Source organism: Oncorhynchus clarkii, chromosome 19 (genome assembly GCF_045791955.1).
Source record: "Oncorhynchus clarkii lewisi isolate Uvic-CL-2024 chromosome 19, UVic_Ocla_1.0, whole genome shotgun sequence".
NCBI classification, from domain to species: domain Eukaryota; kingdom Metazoa; phylum Chordata; class Actinopteri; order Salmoniformes; family Salmonidae; genus Oncorhynchus; species Oncorhynchus clarkii.
This window is the reverse complement of record NC_092165.1, coordinates 60849148-60873096: the sequence shown is the minus strand read 5'-3', so window position 1 is coordinate 60873096 and position 23949 is coordinate 60849148. Positions and strand designations below refer to the sequence as shown.

The 23949-nt window shown below is 49.1% G+C and overlaps 1 protein-coding gene across 1 annotated transcript in view; it reads right to left on the bottom strand.

Moving 5' to 3' along the window:
- Positions 1-23949, bottom strand: part of LOC139375449 (son of sevenless homolog 2 (Drosophila)) — a 112080-nt gene that overhangs the window by 21240 nt on the left and 66891 nt on the right. The window lies entirely within an intron of this gene.

Genomic DNA, 23949 nt, shown 5'->3' with positions numbered 1-23949 from the left:
GAGACAGACACCAACATTACATACTACTGTAGAGACAGACACCAGCATTACATACTACTGTAGAGACAGACACCAGCATTACATACTACTGTAGAGACAGACACCAGCATTACATACTACTGTAGAGACAGACACCAGCATTACATACTACTGTAGAGACAGACACCAGCATTACATACTACTGTAGAGACAGACACCAACATTACATACTACTGTAGAGACCGACACCAACCCAACATTACATACTACTGTAGAGACAGACAACATTACATACTACTGTAGACAGACACAACAACATTACATACTACTGTAGACAGACACCAGCATTACATACTACTGTAGAGACAGACACCAGCATTACATACTACTGTAGAGACAGACACCAGCATTACATACTACTGTAGAGACAGACACCAACATTACATACTACTGTAGAGACAGACACCAGCATTACATACTACTGTAGAGACAGACAACATTACATACTACTGTAGAGACAGACACCAGCATTACATACTACTGTAGAGACAGACACCAACATTACATACTACTGTAGAGACAGACACCAACATTACATACTACTGTAGAGACAGACACCAACATTACATACTACTGTAGAGACAGACACCAACATTACATACTACTGTAGAGACAGACACCAACATTACATACTACTGTAGAGACAGACACCAACATTACATACTACTGTAGAGACAGACAACATTACATACTACTGTAGAGACAGACACAACAACATTACATACTACTGTAGAGACAGACACCAGCATTACATACTACTGTAGAGACAGACACCAACATTACATACTACTGTAGAGACAGACACCAACATTACATACTACTGTAGAGACAGACACCAACATTACATACTACTGTAGAGACAGACACCAACATTACATACTACTGTAGAGACAGACACAACAACATTACATACTACTGTAGAGACAGACACCAACATTACATACTACTGTAGAGACAGACAACATTACATACTACTGTAGAGACAGACACCAACATTACATACTACTGTAGAGACAGACACAACAACATTACATACTACTGTAGAGACAGACAACATTACATACTACTGTAGAGACAGACAACATTACATACTACTGTAGAGACAGACACCAACATTACATACTACTGTAGAGACAGACAACATTACATACTACTGTAGAGACAGACACCAACATTACATACTACTGTAGAGACAGACACCAACATTACATACTACTGTAGAGACAGACAACAACATTATTTTACATATTACTGTAGAGACAAAGACAACCTAGAGACAGAGAGGACAGGAGAGACGGGGTCCCTCTGCTATGGACTGAAGAAAATATTAAAACCATGGATGACAGAGAGCGAGAGAGAGAGAGGGAGAGAGAGGGAGGGGAAAAGAGAGGAGAAAAATGAACAGATGACCACCGGGAGAGGAGTGATGGAGGACAGAAAAAAGTTGAAGGGATGACCAGAAGTGGTGAGAGGGAAGGAGGAGAGGCAGGGTAACTTGAGAAGGGGTTATATAGTATCCCCCCTCCTGCTCCTTAGTAGGGGTTATATAGTATCCCCCCTTCTTCTCCCTAGTAGGGGTTATATAGTATCCCCCCTCCTGCTCCTTAGTAGGGGTTATATAGTATCCCCCCTCCTTCTCCCTAGTAGGGGTTATATAGTATCCCCCCTCCTTCTCCCTAGTAGGGGTTATATAGTATCCCCCCTCCTTCTCCCTAGAAGGGGTTATATAGTATCCCCCCTCCTTCTCCCTAGTAGGGGTTATATAGTATCCCCCCTCCTTCTCCCTAGAAGGGGTTATATAGTATCCCCCCTCCTTCTCCTTAGTAGGGGTTATATAGTATCCCCCCCTCCTGCTCCCTAGTAGGGGTTGTTATATAGTATCCCCCCTCCTGCTCCCTAGTAGGGGTTGTTATATAGTATCCCCCCTCCTGCTCCCTAGTAGGGGTTGTTATATAGTATCCCCCCCTCCTGCTCCCTAGTAGGGATTATATAGTATCCCCCCTCCTTCTCCCTAGTAGGGGTTGTTATATAGTATCCCCCCTCCTGCTCCCTAGTAGGGATTATATAGTATCCCCCCTCCTGCTCCTTAGTAGGGGTTATATAGTATCCCCCTCCTTCTCCCTAGTAGGGGTTATATAGTATCCCCCCTCCTGCTCCCTAGTAGGGGTTATATAGTATCCCCCCTCCTGCTCCCTAGTAGGGGTTGTTATAGAATCCCCCCTCCTGCTCCCGAGATAGATGATCCTAAATCAATACTCTACTACTTACGACTCCACACTACAGCCTCTTCTTGTGCTCTCTCCCTGTCTGTGTGTGTGTGGCGAGACACTCAGAATACAGACTACATAGCCTGCCTGCCTTATACTGTCTGTATGTGGGGAGATATATTGAGTTCTGTCTGTCTGTCTGTCTGTCTGTCGGGAGAGATATTGAGTTCTGTCTGTCTGTTTTTTTCTATGTGGGGAGAGATAGTGAGTTCTGTCTGTCGTTCGGTCTGTTTGTGGGGAGAGATATTGAGTTCTGTCTGTCTGTCTGTCTGTCTGTCTGTGTGGGGAGAGATAGTGAGTTCTGTCTGTCTGTCTGTCTGTCTGTCTGTGTGGGGAGAGATAGTGAGTTCTGTCTGTCGGTCGGTCTGTCTGTGTGGGGAGAGATAGCGAGTTCTGTCTGTCTGTCTGTCTGTCTGTCTGTCTGTCGGGAGAGATATTGAGTTCTGTCTGTCTGTGTGGGGAGAGATAGTGAGTTCTGTCTGTCTGTCTGTCTGTCTGTCTGTCGGGAGAGATATTGAGTTCTGTCTGTATGTCTGTCTGTCTGTCTGTGTGGGGAGAGATAGTGAGTTCTGTCTGTCTGTCTGTCTGTCTGTCTGTCTGTCTGTCTGTCTGTCTGTCTGTCTGTCTGTCTGTCTGTCTGGGGAGAGATAGTGAGTTCTGTCTGTCTGTCTGGGGAGAGATAGTGAGTTCTGTCTGTCTGTCTGTCTGTCTGTCTGTCTGTCTGTCTGTCTGTGTGGGGAGAGATAGTGAGTTCTGTCTGTCTGTCTGTCTGTCTGTGTGGGGAGAGATAGTGAGTTCTGTCTGTCTGTCTGTCTGTCTGGGGAGAGATAGTGAGGTCTGTCTGTCTGTCTGTCTGTCTGTCTGTCTGTGTGGGGAGAGATAGTGAGGTCTGTCTGTCTGTCTGGGGAGAGATAGTGAGTTCTGTGAACACAGAGATATTCGAGTGGAGCTCCAAACACTGTCAAATGACAAAACAAGAACTAACCTACCCCTCTACCCATCTCCTTCCCTCTCTCCTCTCCTCCCCTCCCTCTCCTTCCCCTCGACCCTTCCCACCCATCTCCTTCCCTCCCTCTCTCTCCCTCTCCTTTCCCCACCTCCCTCTCCCTCCCACCTCTGTTCTTCCCCTCTACCCTTCCCACCCATCTCCTTCCCCCCACCCTTCTTCCTCCTCCTCCTCTCCTTCCCTCACTCCCTCTACCCTTCCCACCCATCTCCTTCTCTCCCTCTCTCTCTCTCTCCTTTCCCCACCTCCCTCTCCCTCCCACCTCTGTTCTTCCCCTCTACCCTTCCCACCCATCTCCTTCCCCCCTCCCTCTCCCCTCCTCTCCTTCCCTCTACCCTCCCATCCATCCATCTCCTTCCCTCCCTCCCTCTTTCCTTCCCTCCCTCCTCCTCTCCCTCCCTCCTCCTCTCCCTCCCTCCTCCAGGAGAGACTGTACGCATCCCATATGTAGCACACTACTTTTAGACCAGAGCCCTATATAGTGACTAGGGTGCCATTAGGGACTTTGCAGGGCCTGGGCTATTTTTAAAAGGCCATGTAATTTAGCCACAATACCAGACGCTGCAGAGTGCAGTGGCTGAGTGCTCCACAGACACATCTCTCTGCCAGAGAGCAGGGGAGGAAGGGAGAGGAGGAGGAAGAGGAGAGGAGGGGAGACACGGAGAGAAGGGGGGAGTGAGTGAGATGATGGGAGAATACAAAAAGTAGAAAATGAGAGAGAGAGAGAGAGAGAGAGAGAGAGAGATAAAGGAGAGCAAGAGAGAGAGAGAGAGAGAGAAAGAGAGAGAGAGAGGAGAGAGAGAGAGAGAGAGAGAGAGAGAGATAAAGGAGAGCAAGAGAGAGAGAGAGAGAGAGAGAAAGGAGAGCAAGAGAGAGAGAGAGAGAGAAAGAGAGAGAGAGAGAGAGAGAGAGAGAGAAAGAGAGAGAGATAAAGGAGAGCAAGAGAGAGAGAGAGAGAGAGAGAAAGGAGAGCAAGAGAGAGAGAGAGAGAGAAAGAGAGAGAGAGAGGAGAGAGAGAGAGAGAGAGATAAAGGAGAGCAAGAGAGAGAGAGAGAGAGAAAGAGAGAGAGAGAGAGAGAAAGAGAGAGAAAGAGAGCGAGCGAGAGAGAGAGAAAGAGCGAGAGAGAGCGAGCGAGAAAGAGAGAGAAAGAGCGAGTGAGCGAGTGAGAGAGAGAGAAAGAGCGAGCGACTACTGAAGATCGGCTTCTAAATAAACAGCACCTCTAAGCAATCAGTCCTGAGAGCAACTGGTGTTTATGTGTCATTATACAACGGGTGGAACTAATCCTGAATGCTGATTGGTTAAAACCACATTCCAGCCGGTGTCTATTCCAAAAGTTAGCGCCGGCTAAATCTATGACGTTAAAATGCCTATTAACTCTGTTCCATCTGACTGCACAATCCACCATCTCATCAGCCCAGCCAGGCAATTTATAAACTTGATCGCTACTATAAAAAGCATCTAGACATGATCTCACATCTTTTAGACTAACATTTGGTTTTCAACAGCAGTGATTTGTATAAAACCTTGCTGTCCGTCTCGCCGACATTTGCAACATTGTTTCAACATTCAAATTCGATGTCCAACTGTCCCGTAGTAATGAGCGTGTTGGGAGTCGGGACGAGACAGACAGAGACACACAGACAGGCAGGCAAGCGTTTCTCAGCCAGTCGAAATCATGAATCATCAGGCATAATTTTGATGGAAATATACAAACAAAAAAAAGGTCAATTGAAAAAAAAAAAAGGACAAACGAAGTGCAGCTAGTTCTCAGTCTTTCCAGCTTCAGTTTGAAGTGATTGTGTTTAGCTGTGTTGTTGGCTAGCTCCTCTGAACAACAGTGTCCTGACGAGTGAGCACATTTTCTACTCCAGGTGAAATCGCGCCTCGTTAGCTCATTGTTATGGATGTATCCAAAATAAACGTCACTAGAAAACAATTTAAACAAATGCAAATGCAGCTACTGTTGTTGTTATTCTGGCTGCACTTTTTGACGTGACAGTAAGTTGGCCGTAGTTGGCTAGCTAGCGAGCAAGAAATAAGAACGTTGCCAGCCAGTATGGCAATGGAACATTTAGATCGAATGACTGAGTCGTATCCATAGATACAGAACAAAAAAGACTGAACGACTGGGTCGCGTTTCTGGCAACCGAACGGATAGAACGAACGACCAGACAGCTTGGGTAGCAACCCTAGATTTGTGTTGGGACAAAATGTTGTGGAAGGATGAAATAGTATGAATAAATTAATCCAACTAACATTCTCAATGAAAATATGTCAATCATTTTTTGAATATGTTGGTAACACGTTGTATAAAAGTGATAATGCCCTTGAAGCCGGTGTTTGGGGGATATATTGGCACTGTTTGCCGGCCCGAGATAAACAACATCCGGGCATTATCGGGCATTATCACTTAAGAGGATCAGACAGACAGCCCCGACGACCAGACAGACAGCCCAGACGACCAGCCAGACAGCCCAGACGACCAGCCAGACAGCCCCGACGACCAGACAGACAGCCCCGACGACCAGACAGACAGCCCCGACCACCAGACAGACAGCCCCGACGACCAGACAGACAGCCCCGACGACCAGACAGACAGCCCCGACGACCAGACAGACAGCCCCGACGACCAGACAGACAGCCCCGACGACCAGACAGACAGCCCCGACGACCAGGCAGACAGCCCCGACGACCAGACAGACAGCCCCGACGACCAGACAGACAGCCCCGACGACCAGACAGACAGCACTGACGACCAGACCGACAGCCCTGACGACCAAACAGACAGCCCTGACGACCAAACAGACAGCCCTGACGACCAGACAGACAGCCGACGACCAGACAGACAGCCCTGACGACCAGACCGACAGCCCTGACGACCAGCCAGACTGGCGACCAGCCAGACAGCCCTGACGACCAAACAGACAGCCCTGACAACCAGCCGGACAGCCTTGACGAACAGCCAGACAGCCCTGACGACCAGCCAGACTGGCGACCAGCCAGACAGCCCTGACGACCAAACAGACAGCCCTGACGAACAGCCAGACAGCCCTGACGACCAGACAGACAGCCCTGACGACCAAACAGACAGCCCTGACGACCAGACAGACAGCCCTGACGACCAGACAGACAGCCCTGACGACCAGACAGACAGCCCTGACGACCAGACAGACAGCCCTGACGACCAGACAGACAGCCCTGACGACCAGACAGACAGCCCTGACGACCAGACAGACAGCCCTGACGACCAGACAGACAGCCCTGACGACCAGACAAACAGCCCTGACGACCAAACAGACAGCCCTGACGACCAGACAGACAGCCCTGACGACCAGACAGACAGCCCTGACGACCAGACAGACAGCCCTGACGACCAGGCAGACAGCCCTGACGACCAGACAGACAGCCCTGACAACCAGCCACAGCCTTGACGAACAGCCAGACAGCCCTGACGACCAGCCAGACTGGCGACCAGCCAGACAGCCCAGACGACCAGCCAGACAGCCCCGACGACCAGACAGACAGCCCCGACGACCAGACAGACAGCCCCGACCACCAGACAGACAGCCCCGACGACCAGACAGACAGCCCCGACGACCAGACAGACAGCCCCGACGACCAGACAGACAGCCCCGACGACCAGACAGACAGCCCCGACGACCAGACAGACAGCCCCGACGACCAGGCAGACAGCCCCGACGACCAGACAGACAGCCCCGACGACCAGACAGACAGCCCCGACGACCAGACAGACAGCACTGACGACCAGACCGACAGCCCTGACGACCAAACAGACAGCCCTGACGACCAAACAGACAGCCCTGACGACCAGACAGACAGCCGACGACCAGACAGACAGCCCTGACGACCAGACCGACAGCCCTGACGACCAGCCAGACTGGCGACCAGCCAGACAGCCCTGACGACCAAACAGACAGCCCTGACAACCAGCCGGACAGCCTTGACGAACAGCCAGACAGCCCTGACGACCAGCCAGACTGGCGACCAGCCAGACAGCCCTGACGACCAAACAGACAGCCCTGACGAACAGCCAGACAGCCCTGACGACCAGACAGACAGCCCTGACGACCAAACAGACAGCCCTGACGACCAGACAGACAGCCCTGACGACCAGACAGACAGCCCTGACGACCAGACAGACAGCCCTGACGACCAGACAGACAGCCCTGACGACCAGACAGACAGCCCTGACGACCAGACAGACAGCCCTGACGACCAGACAGACAGCCCTGACGACCAGACAGACAGCCCTGACGACCAGACAAACAGCCCTGACGACCAAACAGACAGCCCTGACGACCAGACAGACAGCCCTGACGACCAGACAGACAGCCCTGACGACCAGACAGACAGCCCTGACGACCAGGCAGACAGCCCTGACGACCAGACAGACAGCCCTGACAACCAGCCACAGCCTTGACGAACAGCCAGACAGCCCTGACGACCAGCCAGACTGGCGACCAGCCAGACAGCCCTGACGACCAAACAGACAGCCCTGACAACCAGCCGGACAGCCCTGACAACCAGCCAGACTGGCGACCAGCCAGACAGCCCTGACGACCAGGCATGACACTACACTAAACATGTGACAAAGATTTGAAAGATCCTTACTTGGGAAATACATTAGAGCAGTCATGCATTTTCCACTATGTCATTGTCCAGTATCGGTGTGCAGTGATTAAATCAAATCACATTTTATTAGTCACATGAGCCAAACACAACAGGTGAAATGCTTACTTTACGAGCCCCTAACCAACAATGCAGTTCAAAAATAAATACAAATATGAATAAGAAATAAAAGTCACAAGCAGCAGTAAAATAACAATAGCGAGACTTTATACAGGGGTTACTGGTACAGAGTCAATGTGGAGGCTATATACAGGGGATACCAGTACAGAGTCAATGTGGAGGCTATATACAGGGGATACCAGTACAGAGTCAATGTGGAGGCAATATACAGGGTATTACGGTACAGAGTCAATGTGGAGGCTATATACAGGGGATACCGGTACAGAGTCAATGTGGAGGCTATATACAGGGGGTACCAGTACAGAGTCAATGTGGAGGCTATATACAGGGGGTACCGGTACAGAGTCAATGTGGAGGCTATATACAGGGTGTTACGGTACAGAGTCAATGTGGAGGCTATATACAGGGGGTACCAGTACAGAGTCAATGTGGAGGTTATATACAGGGGATACCAGTACAGAGTCAATGTGGAGGCTATATACAGGGGGTACCAGTACAGAGTCAATGTGGAGGTTATATACAGGGGATACCAGTACAGAGTCAATGTGGAGGCTATATACAGGGGGTACCAGTACAGAGTCAATGTGGAGGCTATATACAGGGGGTACCAGTACAGAGTCAATGTGGAGGCTATATACAGGGGGTACCAGTACAGAGTCAATGTGGAGGCTATATACAGGGGGTACCAGTACAGAGTCAATGTGGAGGCTATATACAGGGGGTACCGGTACAGAGTCAATGTGGAGGCTATATACAGGGTGTTACGGTACAGAGTCAATGTGGAGGCTATATACAGGGGGTACCAGTACAGAGTCAATGTGGAGGCTATATACAGGGGGTACCAGTACAGAGTCAATGTGGAGGCTATATACAGGGGGTACCAGTACAGAGTCAATGTGGAGGCTATATACAGGGGGTACCGGTACAGAGTCAATGTGGAGGCTATATACAGGGGGTACCGGTACAGAGTCAATGTGGAGGCTATATACAGGGGGTACCAGTACAGAGTCAATGTGGAGGCTATATACAGGGGGTACCAGTACAGAGTCAATGTGGAGGCTATATACAGGGGGTACCAGTTCAGAGTCAATATGGAGGCTATATACAGGGGGTACCAGTACAGAGTCAATGTGGAGGCTATATACAGGGGGTACCAGTACAGAGTCAATGTGGAGGCTATATACAGGGGGTACCAGTACAGAGTCAATGTGGAGGCTATATACAGGGGGTACTGGTACAGAGTCAATGTGGAGGCTATATACAGGGGGTACTGGTACAGAGTCAATGTGGAGGCTATATACAGGGGGTACCAGTACAGAGTCAATGTGGAGGCTATATACAGGGGGTACTGGTACAGAGTCAATGTGGAGGCTATACACAGGGGGTACCAGTACAGAGTCAATGTGGAGGTTATACACAGGGGGTACCAGTACAGAGTCAATGTGGAGGCTATATACAGGGGGTACTGGTACAGAGTCAATGTGGAGGCTATACACAGGGGGTACCGGTACAGAGTCAATGTGGAGGCTATATACAGGGGGTACCGGTACAGAGTCAATGTGGAGGCTATATACAGGGGGTACCAGTACAGAGTCAATGTGGAGACTATATACAGGGGGTACCGGTACAGAGTCAATGTGGAGGCTATATACAGGGGGTACCAGTACAGAGTCAATGTGGAGGCTATATACAGGGGGTACCGGTACAGAGTCAATGTGGAGGCTATATACAGGGGGTACCAGTACAGAGTCAATGTGGAGGCTATATACAGGTGGTACCGGTACAGAGTCAATGTGGAGACTATATACAGGGGGTACCGGTACAGAGTCAATGTGGAGGCTATATACAGGGGGTACCGGTACAGAGTCAATGTGGAGACTATATACAGGGGGTACCGGTACAGAGTCAATGTGGAGACTATATACAGGGGGTACCGGTACAGAGTCAATGTGGAGGCTATATACAGGGGGTACCGGTACAGAGTCAATGTGGAGACTATATACAGGGGGTACCGGTACTGAGTCAATGTGGAGACTATATACAGGGGGTACCAGTACAGAGTCAATGTGGAGGCTATATACAGGGGGTACCGGTACAGAGTCAATGTGGAGGCTATATACAGGGGGTACCGGTACAGAGTCAATGTGGAGACTATATACAGGGGGTACCGGTACAGAGTCAATGTGGAGGCTATATACAGGGGGTACCAGTACAGAGTCAATGTGGAGACTATATACAGGGGGTACCGGTACAGAGTCAATGTGGAGGCTATATACAGGGGGTACCAGTACAGAGTCAATGCGGAGACTATATACAGGGGGTACCGGTACAGAGTCAATGTGGAGGCTATATACAGGGGGTACCGGTACAGAGTCAATGTGGAGACTATATACAGGGGGTACCAGTACAGAGTCAATGTGGAGGCTATATACAGGGGGTACCGGTACAGAGTCAATGTGGAGACCTTATACAGGGGGTACCAGTACAGAGTCAATGTGGAGGCTATATACAGGGGGTACCAGTACAGAGTCAATGTGGAGACTATATACAGGGGGTACCAGTACAGAGTCAATGTGGAGACTATATACAGGGGGTACCAGTACAGAGTCAATGTGGAGACTATATACAGGGGGTACCGGTACAGAGTCAATGTGGAGACTATATACAGGGGGTACCGGTACAGAGTCAATGTGGAGACTATATACAGGGGGTACCGGTACAGAGTCAATGTGGAGACTGTATACAGGGGGTACCGGTACAGAGTCAATGTGGAGGCTATATACAGGTGGTACCGGTACAGAGTCAATGTGGAGGCTATATACAGGGGGTACCAGTACAGAGTCAATGTGGAGGCTATATACAGGGGGTACCAGTACAGAGTCAATGTGGAGGCTATATACAGGGTATTACAGTACAGAGTCAATGTGGAGGCTATATACAGGGGGTACCGGTACAGAGTCAATGTGGAGGCTATATACAGGGGGTACCGGTACAGAGTCAATGTGGAGGCTATATACAGGGTATTACAGTACAGAGTCAATGTGGAGGCTATATACAGGGGGTACCGGTACAGAGTCAATGTGGAGGCTATATACAGGGGGTACCAGTACAGAGTCAATGTGGCTATATACAGGGGATACCAGTACAGAGTCAATGTGGAGGCTATATACAGGGGGTACCAGTACAGAGTCAATGTGGAGGCTATATACAGGGGGTACCGGTACAGAGTCAATGTGGAGGCTATATACAGGGGGTACCGGTACAGAGTCAATGTGGAGGCTATATACAGGTGGTACCAGTACAGAGTCAATGTGGAGGCTATATACAGGGGGTACCGGTACAGAGTCAATGTGGAGGCTATATACAGGGGGTACCGGTACAGAGTCAATGTGGAGGCTATATACAGGGGGTACCAGTACAGAGTCAATGTGGAGGCTATATACAGGGGGTACCGGTACAGAGTCAATGTGGAGGCTATATACAGGGGGTACCAGTACAGAGTCAATGTGGAGGCTATATACAGGGGGTACCGGTACAGAGTCAATGTGGAGGCTATATACAGGGGGTACCAGTACAGAGTCAATGTGGAGGCTATATACAGGGGGTACCAGTACAGAGTCAATGTGGAGGCTATATACAGGGGGTACCGGTACAGAGTCAATGTGGAGGCTATATACAGGGGGTACCAGTACAGAGTCAATGTGGAGGCTATATACAGGGGGTACCAGTACAGAGTCAATGTGGAGGCTATATACAGGGGTTACCGGTACAGAGTCAATGTGGAGGCTATATACAGGGGGTACCGGTACAGAGTCAATGTGGAGGCTATATACAGGGTATTACGGTACAGAGTCAATGTGGAGGCTATATACAGGGTGTTACGGTACAGAGTCAATGTGGAGGCTATATACAGGGGGTACCGATACAGAGTCAATGTGGAGGCTATATACAGGGTATTACGGTACAGAGTCTATGTGGAGGCTATATACAGGGTGTTACGGTACAGAGTCAATGTGGAGGCTATATACAGGGTATTACGGTACAGAGTCAATGTGGAGGCTATATACAGGGTATTACGGTACAGAGTCAATGTGGAGGCTATATACAGGGTATTACGGTACAGAGTCAATGTGGAGGCTATATACAGGGGGTACCGGTACAGAGTCAATGTGGAGGCTATATACAGGGTATTACGGTACAGAGTCAATGTGGAGGCTATATACAGGGTGTTACGGTACAGAGTCAATGTGGAGGCTATATACAGGGGGTACCGATACAGAGTCAATGTGGAGGCTATATACAGGGTATTACGATACAGAGTCTATGTGGAGGCTATATACAGGGTGTTACGGTACAGAGTCAATGTGGAGGCTATATACAGGGTATTACGGTACAGAGTCTATGTGGAGGCTATATACAGGGTATTACGGTACAGAGTCAATGTGGAGGCTATATACAGGGTATTACGGTACAGAGTCAATGTGGAGGCTATATACAGGGGGTACCGGTACAGAGTCAATGTGGAGGCTATATACAGGGTATTACGGTACAGAGTCAATGTGGAGGCTATATACAGGGTGTTACGGTACAGAGTCAATGTGGAGGCTATATACAGGGGGTACCGATACAGAGTCAATGTGGAGGCTATATACAGGGTATTACGGTACAGAGTCTATGTGGAGGCTATATACAGGGTGTTACGGTACAGAGTCAATGTGGAGGCTATATACAGGGTATTACGGTACAGAGTCTATGTGGAGGCCATATACAGGGTAATACGGTACAGAGTCAATGTGGAGGCTATATACAGGGGGTACCGGTACAGAGTCAATGTGGAGGCTATATACAGGGTATTACGGTACAGAGTCAATGTGGAGGCTATATACAGGGGGTACCAGTACAGAGTCAATGTGGAGGCTATATACAGGGGGTACCAGTACAGAGTCAATGTGGAGGCTATATACAGGGGGTACCAGTACAGAGTCAATGTGGAGGCTATATACAGGGGGTACCGGTACAGAGTCAATGTGGAGGCTATATACAGGGTGTTACGGTACAGAGTCAATGTGGAGGCTATATACAGGGGGTACCAGTACAGAGTCAATGTGGAGGCTATATACAGGGGGTACCAGTACAGAGTCAATGTGGAGGCTATATACAGGGGGTACCAGTACAGAGTCAATGTGGAGGCTATATACAGGGGGTACCGGTACAGAGTCAATGTGGAGGCTATATACAGGGGGTACCGGTACAGAGTCAATGTGGAGGCTATATACAGGGGGTACCAGTACAGAGTCAATGTGGAGGCTATATACAGGGGGTACCAGTACAGAGTCAATGTGGAGGCTATATACAGGGGGTACCAGTTCAGAGTCAATATGGAGGCTATATACAGGGGGTACCAGTACAGAGTCAATGTGGAGGCTATATACAGGGGGTACCAGTACAGAGTCAATGTGGAGGCTATATACAGGGGGTACCAGTACAGAGTCAATGTGGAGGCTATATACAGGGGGTACTGGTACAGAGTCAATGTGGAGGCTATATACAGGGGGTACTGGTACAGAGTCAATGTGGAGGCTATATACAGGGGGTACCAGTACAGAGTCAATGTGGAGGCTATATACAGGGGGTACTGGTACAGAGTCAATGTGGAGGCTATACACAGGGGGTACCAGTACAGAGTCAATGTGGAGGTTATACACGGGGGGTACCAGTACAGAGTCAATGTGGAGGCTATATACAGGGGGTACTGGTACAGAGTCAATGTGGAGGCTATACACAGGGGGTACCGGTACAGAGTCAATGTGGAGGCTATATACAGGGGGTACCGGTACAGAGTCAATGTGGAGGCTATATACAGGGGGTACCAGTACAGAGTCAATGTGGAGACTATATACAGGGGGTACCGGTACAGAGTCAATGTGGAGGCTATATACAGGGGGTACCAGTACAGAGTCAATGTGTAGGCTATATACAGGGGGTACCGGTACAGAGTCAATGTGGAGGCTATATACAGGGGGTACCAGTACAGAGTCAATGTGGAGGCTATATACAGGTGGTACCGGTACAGAGTCAATGTGGAGACTATATACAGGGGGTACCGGTACAGAGTCAATGTGGAGGCTATATACAGGGGGTACCGGTACAGAGTCAATGTGGAGACTATATACAGGGGGTACCGGTACAGAGTCAATGTGGAGACTATATACAGGGGGTACCGGTACAGAGTCAATGTGGAGGCTATATACAGGGGGTACCGGTACAGAGTCAATGTGGAGACTATATACAGGGGGTACCGGTACTGAGTCAATGTGGAGACTATATACAGGGGGTACCAGTACAGAGTCAATGTGGAGGCTATATACAGGGGGTACCGGTACAGAGTCAATGTGGAGGCTATATACAGGGGGTACCGGTACAGAGTCAATGTGGAGACTATATACAGGGGGTACCGGTACAGAGTCAATGTGGAGGCTATATACAGGGGGTACCAGTACAGAGTCAATGTGGAGACTATATACAGGGGGTACCGGTACAGAGTCAATGTGGAGGCTATATACAGGGGGTACCAGTACAGAGTCAATGCGGAGACTATATACAGGGGGTACCGGTACAGAGTCAATGTGGAGGCTATATACAGGGGGTACCGGTACAGAGTCAATGTGGAGACTATATACAGGGGGTACCAGTACAGAGTCAATGTGGAGGCTATATACAGGGGGTACCGGTACAGAGTCAATGTGGAGACCTTATACAGGGGGTACCAGTACAGAGTCAATGTGGAGGCTATATACAGGGGGTACCAGTACAGAGTCAATGTGGAGACTATATACAGGGGGTACCAGTACAGAGTCAATGTGGAGACTATATACAGGGGGTACCAGTACAGAGTCAATGTGGAGACTATATACAGGGGGTACCGGTACAGAGTCAATGTGGAGACTATATACAGGGGGTACCGGTACAGAGTCAATGTGGAGACTATATACAGGGGGTACCGGTACAGAGTCAATGTGGAGACTATATACAGGGGGTACCGGTACAGAGTCAATGTGGAGGCTATATACAGGTGGTACCGGTACAGAGTCAATGTGGAGGCTATATACAGGGGGTACCAGTACAGAGTCAATGTGGAGGCTATATACAGGGGGTACCAGTACAGAGTCAATGTGGAGGCTATATACAGGGTATTACAGTACAGAGTCAATGTGGAGGCTATATACAGGGGGTACCGGTACAGAGTCAATGTGGAGGCTATATACAGGGGGTACCGGTACAGAGTCAATGTGGAGGCTATATACAGGGGGTACCAGTACAGAGTCAATGTGGAGGCTATATACAGGGGGTACCGGTACAGAGTCAATGTGGAGGCTATATACAGGGGGTACCAGTACAGAGTCAATGTGGCTATATACAGGGGATACCAGTACAGAGTCAATGTGGAGGCTATATACAGGGGGTACCAGTACAGAGTCAATGTGGAGGCTATATACAGGGGGTACCGGTACAGAGTCAATGTGGAGGCTATATACAGGGGGTACCGGTACAGAGTCAATGTGGAGGCTATATACAGGTGGTACCAGTACAGAGTCAATGTGGAGGCTATATACAGGGGGTACCGGTACAGAGTCAATGTGGAGGCTATATACAGGGGGTACCGGTACAGAGTCAATGTGGAGGCTATATACAGGGGGTACCAGTACAGAGTCAATGTGGAGGCTATATACAGGGGGTACCGGTACAGAGTCAATGTGGAGGCTATATACAGGGGGTACCAGTACAGAGTCAATGTGGAGGCTATATACAGGGGGTACCGGTACAGAGTCAATGTGGAGGCTATATACAGGGGGTACCAGTACAGAGTCAATGTGGAGGCTATATACAGGGGGTACCAGTACAGAGTCAATGTGGAGGCTATATACAGGGGGTACCGGTACAGAGTCAATGTGGAGGCTATATACAGGGGGTACCAGTACAGAGTCAATGTGGAGGCTATATACAGGGGGTACCAGTACAGAGTCAATGTGGAGGCTATATACAGGGGTTACCGGTACAGAGTCAATGTGGAGGCTATATACAGGGGGTACCGGTACAGAGTCAATGTGGAGGCTATATACAGGGTATTACGGTACAGAGTCAATGTGGAGGCTATATACAGGGTGTTACGGTACAGAGTCAATGTGGAGGCTATATACAGGGGGTACCGATACAGAGTCAATGTGGAGGCTATATACAGGGTATTACGGTACAGAGTCTATGTGGAGGCTATATACAGGGTGTTACGGTACAGAGTCAATGTGGAGGCTATATACAGGGTATTACGGTACAGAGTCAATGTGGAGGCTATATACAGGGTATTACGGTACAGAGTCAATGTGGAGGCTATATACAGGGGGTACTGGTACAGAGTCAATGTGGAGGCTATACACAGGGGGTACCGGTACAGAGTCAATGTGGAGGCTATATACAGGGGGTACCGGTACAGAGTCAATGTGGAGGCTATATACAGGGGGTACCAGTACAGAGTCAATGTGGAGACTATATACAGGGGGTACCGGTACAGAGTCAATGTGGAGGCTATATACAGGGGGTACCAGTACAGAGTCAATGTGGAGGCTATATACAGGGGGTACCGGTACAGAGTCAATGTGGAGGCTATATACAGGGGGTACCAGTACAGAGTCAATGTGGAGGCTATATACAGGTGGTACCGGTACAGAGTCAATGTGGAGACTATATACAGGGGGTACCGGTACAGAGTCAATGTGGAGGCTATATACAGGGGGTACCGGTACAGAGTCAATGTGGAGACTATATACAGGGGGTACCGGTACAGAGTCAATGTGGAGACTATATACAGGGGGTACCGGTACAGAGTCAATGTGGAGGCTATATACAGGGGGTACCAGTACAGAGTCAATGTGGAGACTATATACAGGGGGTACCGGTACAGAGTCAATGTGGAGGCTATATACAGGGGGTACCAGTACAGAGTCAATGCGGAGACTATATACAGGGGGTACCGGTACAGAGTCAATGTGGAGGCTATATACAGGGGGTACCGGTACAGAGTCAATGTGGAGACTATATACAGGGGGTACCAGTACAGAGTCAATGTGGAGGCTATATACAGGGGGTACCGGTACAGAGTCAATGTGGAGACCTTATACAGGGGGTACCAGTACAGAGTCAATGTGGAGGCTATATACAGGGGGTACCAGTACAGAGTCAATGTGGAGACTATATACAGGGGGTACCAGTACAGAGTCAATGTGGAGACTATATACAGGGGGTACCAGTACAGAGTCAATGTGGAGACTATATACAGGGGGTACCGGTACAGAGTCAATGTGGAGACTATATACAGGGGGTACCGGTACAGAGTCAATGTGGAGACTATATACAGGGGGTACCGGTACAGAGTCAATGTGGAGACTATATACAGGGGGTACCGGTACAGAGTCAATGTGGAGGCTATATACAGGTGGTACCGGTACAGAGTCAATGTGGAGGCTATATACAGGGGGTACCAGTACAGAGTCAATGTGGAGGCTATATACAGGGGGTACCAGTACAGAGTCAATGTGGAGGCTATATACAGGGTATTACAGTACAGAGTCAATGTGGAGGCTATATACAGGGGGTACCGGTACAGAGTCAATGTGGAGGCTATATACAGGGGGTACCGGTACAGAGTCAATGTGGAGGCTATATACAGGGGGTACCAGTACAGAGTCAATGTGGAGGCTATATACAGGGGGTACCGGTACAGAGTCAATGTGGAGGCTATATACAGGGGGTACCAGTACAGAGTCAATGTGGCTATATACAGGGGATACCAGTACAGAGTCAATGTGGAGGCTATATACAGGGGGTACCAGTACAGAGTCAATGTGGAGGCTATATACAGGGGGTACCGGTACAGAGTCAATGTGGAGGCTATATACAGGGGGTACCGGTACAGAGTCAATGTGGAGGCTATATACAGGTGGTACCAGTACAGAGTCAATGTGGAGGCTATATACAGGGGGTACCGGTACAGAGTCAATGTGGAGGCTATATACAGGGGGTACCGGTACAGAGTCAATGTGGAGGCTATATACAGGGGGTACCAGTACAGAGTCAATGTGGAGGCTATATACAGGGGGTACCGGTACAGAGTCAATGTGGAGGCTATATACAGGGGGTACCAGTACAGAGTCAATGTGGAGGCTATATACAGGGGGTACCGGTACAGAGTCAATGTGGAGGCTATATACAGGGGGTACCAGTACAGAGTCAATGTGGAGGCTATATACAGGGGGTACCAGTACAGAGTCAATGTGGAGGCTATATACAGGGGGTACCGGTACAGAGTCAATGTGGAGGCTATATACAGGGGGTACCAGTACAGAGTCAATGTGGAGGCTATATACAGGGGGTACCAGTACAGAGTCAATGTGGAGGCTATATACAGGGGTTACCGGTACAGAGTCAATGTGGAGGCTATATACAGGGGGTACCGGTACAGAGTCAATGTGGAGGCTATATACAGGGTATTACGGTACAGAGTCAATGTGGAGGCTATATACAGGGTGTTACGGTACAGAGTCAATGTGGAGGCTATATACAGGGGGTACCGATACAGAGTCAATGTGGAGGCTATATACAGGGTATTACGGTACAGAGTCTATGTGGAGGCTATATACAGGGTGTTACGGTACAGAGTCAATGTGGAGGCTATATACAGGGTATTACGGTACAGAGTCAATGTGGAGGCTATATACAGGGTATTACGGTACAGAGTCAATGTGGAGGCTATATACAGGGTATTACGGTACAGAGTCAATGTGGAGGCTATATACAGGGGGTACCGGTACAGAGTCAATGTGGAGGCTATATACAGGGTATTACGGTACAGAGTCAATGTGGAGGCTATATACAGGGTGTTACGGTACAGAGTCAATGTGGAGGCTATATACAGGGGGTACCGATACAGAGTCAATGTGGAGGCTATATACAGGGTATTACGATACAGAGTCTATGTGGAGGCTATATACAGGGTGTTACGGTACAGAGTCAATGTGGAGGCTATATACAGGGTATTACGGTACAGAGTCTATGTGGAGGCTATATACAGGGTATTACGGTACAGAGTCAATGTGGAGGCTATATACAGGGTATTACGGTACAGAGTCAATGTGGAGGCTATATACAGGGGGTACCGGTACAGAGTCAATGTGGAGGCTATATACAGGGTATTACGGTACAGAGTCAATGTGGAGGCTATATACAGGGTGTTACGGTACAGAGTCAATGTGGAGGCTATATACAGGGGGTACCGATACAGAGTCAATGTGGAGGCTATATACAGGGTATTACGGTACAGAGTCTATGTGGAGGCTATATACAGGGTGTTACGGTACAGAGTCAATGTGGAGGCTATATACAGGGTATTACGGTACAGAGTCTATGTGGAGGCTATATACAGGGTAATACGGTACAGAGTCAATGTGGAGGCTATATACAGGGGGTACCGGTACAGAGTCAATGTGGAGGCTATATACAGGGTATTACGGTACAGAGTCAATGTGGAGGCTATATACAGGGGGTACCGGTACAGAGTCAATGTGGAGGCTATATATAGGGGGTACCAGTACAGAGTCAATGTGCAGGGACACCGGTTAATTGAGGTAATATGTACATGTAGGTAGAGTTATTAAAGTGTCTATGCATAGATGATAACAACAGAGAGTAGCAGTGGTATAAAAGGGGGGGGGGACAATGCAAATAGTCTGGGTAGCCATTTGATTAGATGTTCAGGAGTCTTATAGCTTGGGGGTAGAAGCTGTCTAGAAGCATCTTGGACCTAGACTTGGTGCTCCGGTACCACTTGCCGTGCGGTAGCAGAGAGAACAGTCTATGACTGGGGTGGCTGGAGTCTTTGCCAATTTTTAGGGACTTCCTCTGACACTGCCTGGTATAGAGGTCCTGGATGGCAGGAAGCTTGGCCCCAGTGATGTACTGGGCCATATGCATTACCCTCTCTAGCACCTTGCGGTCAGAGGCCAAGCAGTTGTCATACCAGGCAGTGATGCAACCTGTCAGGATGCTCTCGATGGTGCAGCTGTAAAACCTTTTGAGATTCTGAGGACCCATGCCAAATCTTTTCAGTCTCCTGAGGGGGAATAGGCTTTGTCGTGCCCTCTTCACGACTGTCTTAGTGTGTTTGCCAGCCACAGACCGTCTCTCATGCTCCTAGCTTCGCGGCACTGTTTACCGTACGGGAAATCAGCTACTCCTCATCGCTCACTTGCCACGGGTCTGCTGCTAGCTACCGTTCCTTAAAATAGCTGTTATGTGGCAACATTTACCTGGAGTAAGCCAACCTTTGGAAACGAAAACCCCACCGACGAAAAAGGAGGACATACATTTTTTTTGTTTGGAGATAAAGGAGTTTCAAGAGGCTGGCTACAGTATGATGCTGAGGCTGTGGTGATGAGTAGTTCAAGAGGCTGGCTACAGTATGATGCGGAGGCTGTGGTGATGAGTAGTTCAAGAGGCTGGCTACAGTATGATGCGGAGGCTGTGGTGATGAGTAGTTCAAGAGGCTGGCTACAGTATGATGCGGAGGCTGTGGTGATGAGTAGTTCAAGAGGCTGGCTACAGTATGATGCGGAGGCTGTGGTGATGAGTAGTTCAAGAGGCTGGCTACAGTATGATGCGGAGGCTGTGGTGATGAGTAGTTCAAGAGGCTGGCTACAGTATGATGCGGAGGCTGTGGTGATGAGTGGTTCAAGAGGCTGGCTACAGTATGATGCTGAGGCTGTGGTGATGAGTAGTTCAAGAGGCTGGCTACAGTATGATGCGGAGGCTGTGGTGATGAGTAGTTCAAGAGGCTGGCTACAGTATGATGCGGAGGCTGTGGTGATGAGTAGTTCAAGAGGCTGGCTACAGTATGATGCGGAGGCTGTGGTGATGAGTAGTTCAAGAGGCTGGCTACAGTATGATGCGGAGGCTGTGGTGATGAGTGGTTCAAGAGGCTGGCTACAGTATGATGCTGAGGCTGTGGTGATGAGTAGTTCAAGAGGCTGGCTACAGTATGATGCGGAGGCTGTGGTGATGAGTAGTTCAAGAGGCTGGCTACAGTATGATGCGGAGGCTGTGGTGATGAGTAGTTCAAGAGGCTGGCTACAGTATGATGCGGAGGCTGTGGTGATGAGTAGTTCAAGAGGCTGGCTACAGTATGATGCGGAGGCTGTGGTGATGAGTAGTTCAAGAGGCTGGCTACAGTATGATGCGGAGGCTGTGGTGATGAGTAGTTCAAGAGGCTGGCTACAGTATGATGCGGAGGCTGTGGTGATGAGTAGTTCAAGAGGCTGGCTACAGTATGATGCGGAGGCTGTGGTGATGAGTAGTTCAAGAGGCTGGCTACAGTATGATGCTGAGGCTGTGGTGATGAGTAGTTCAAGAGGCTGGCTACAGTATGATGCGGAGGCTGTGGTGATGAGTAGTTCAAGAGGCTGGCTACAGTATGATGCGGAGGCTGTGGTGATGAGTAGTTCAAGAGGCTGGCTACAGTATGATGCGGAGGCTGTGGTGATGAGTAGTTCAAGAGGCTGGCTACAGTATGATGCGGAGGCTGTGGTGATGAGTAGTTCAAGAGGCTGGCTACAGTATGATGCGGAGGCTGTGGTGATGAGTAGTTCAAGAGGCTGGCTACAGTATGATGCGGAGGCTGTGGTGATGAGTAGTTCAAGAGGCTGGCTACAGTATGATGCTGAGGCTGTGGTGAGGAGTAGTTCAAGAGGCTGGCTACAGTATGATGCTGAGGCTGTGGTGATGAGTAGTTCAAGAGGCTGGCTACAGTATGATGCGGAGGCTGTGGTGATGAGTGGTTCAAGAGGCTGGCTACAGTATGATGCGGAGGCTGTGGTGATGAGTAGTTCAAGAGGCTGGCTACAGTATGATGCGGAGGCTGTGGTGATGAGTAGTTCAAGAGGCTGGCTACAGTATGATGCGGAGGCTGTGGTGATGAGTAGTTCAAGAGGCTGGCTACAGTATGATGCGGAGGCTGTGGTGATGAGTAGTTCAAGAGGCTGGCTACAGTATGATGCGGAGGCTGTGGTGATGAGTAGTTCAAGAGGCTGGCTACAGTATGATGCGGAGGCTGTGGTGATGAGTAGTTCAAGAGGCTGGCTACAGTATGATGCGGAGGCTGTGGTGATGAGTAGTTCAAGAGGCTGGCTACAGTATGATGCTGAGGCTGTGGTGAGGAGTAGTTCAAGAGGCTGGCTACAGTATGATGCTGAGGCTGTGGTGATGAGTAGTTCAAGAGGCTGGCTACAGTATGATGCGGAGGCTGTGGTGATGAGTGGTTCAAGAGGCTGGCTACAGTATGATGCTGAGGCTGTGGTGATGAGTAGTTCTGTGTGTCGCCAGTACGCTAAAGATAAAAGCCCAGAAACAACTAATTTTGTCATCGGAAATAAAACGATGAATCTGGAGAACATTTGTGACCATGAACACAGCAAAGTGTCACATTGCCTGCGTGTCTCTGTGTCCCGGGCTCAATCGGAGCCTCTCCTCTTGACACCCTCTGCGACGGCGCTAACAGCAACGTCAGAGCAGACCAGCACGGAGATGATGAAGATACTATTTAGGACTGTACATGCCCTTGGCAAGAAGGCGAGACCACTTTCTGACTTGGGACTGGAAGTGTGAGTAAGTGAAAATGTTGGTTAGTCTTGTAGCTAGACGAGTACTTTCGTAGCTAGTTTTTTTGCAAGTCTACTGAGCAAACGTGGTCCAGTATTGGAGGTTATTTCTCATCTCTTGATAAGTTTCAGTTCACCTCAAAATAATGTATACATACCATAAAATGATTGGCCTACTGATGCTGACATGGATCTCCATGTTTTCCTATGGCTCTGGAACATTCTATTTTAAATGTTTGTCTCCAGATTCTGTTTACGTTTAAAAAAGCATTGTGACATCACCAGTAGAAGGCTAATTTAGCACAATCAAATACCAGCTATATTGGATAAACATGATTGTATATTAAATTATTATTGAATTAATTTGAAATGTTAGATTTTTTTCCAGTTTGAGAGAGAGAGAGAAAAAAAAAGGAATCACTGTGGGCTCAACATATAGAAATGAGAAGCAGGCCGAAGAGTTTATGCACCATATTTCAGAGGTGGAGAGAAACAACATCGGAGATAATCTGAAAAACACCACATCTCTCCATCATGACAGATGGCAGATGGCTCCACAGACAGTTCTGTGAAAGAGGAGTTAGTTAGTTTATGTCAGATTCTGTCACAAGGGGCAAGATCGGAGTCGAAGTTTACTGGCATCAAGTCAGTTGAGAAGGCAGACGTGGCACACATAACCAACACCATCAGTGCCATCGTGGAGGGAGTGTTTTAATGAGTGGGGGAGCAAGTTGGTCGCTCTGGGAACAGATGGAGCTGCTGTGATGACTAGAGCCAAGAATGGTGTGGTCAGCCGGCTGAAGGGAAACAGGGCCCAACATCATCGGCATCCACTGTATGGCACACCGCCTTGAACTGACCTTCTCTGACTGCCATCTGGTCCAACGTGATGTTTCAGAAAGTAGAAGACCTCCTCAGTGGGCTCTACGCCTTCTACCACACCAGTCCTCTGAACAGGGCAAACCTGATAAACAGCTGCCAGGCTCTTGGGCACACACCACTGGTGCCCACCAGAATTTGGCGGGACCCGATGGGTAGGACACCTATTGCGTACACCGGATCACTTCCTGCGAGGTTACCAGGGGCGTGTCCGGCACCTGGAACAGGTAGTGGCTCTAGATTGCTATGCTAAGTACTCCAAAAGTCATCATCAATATGTAACGT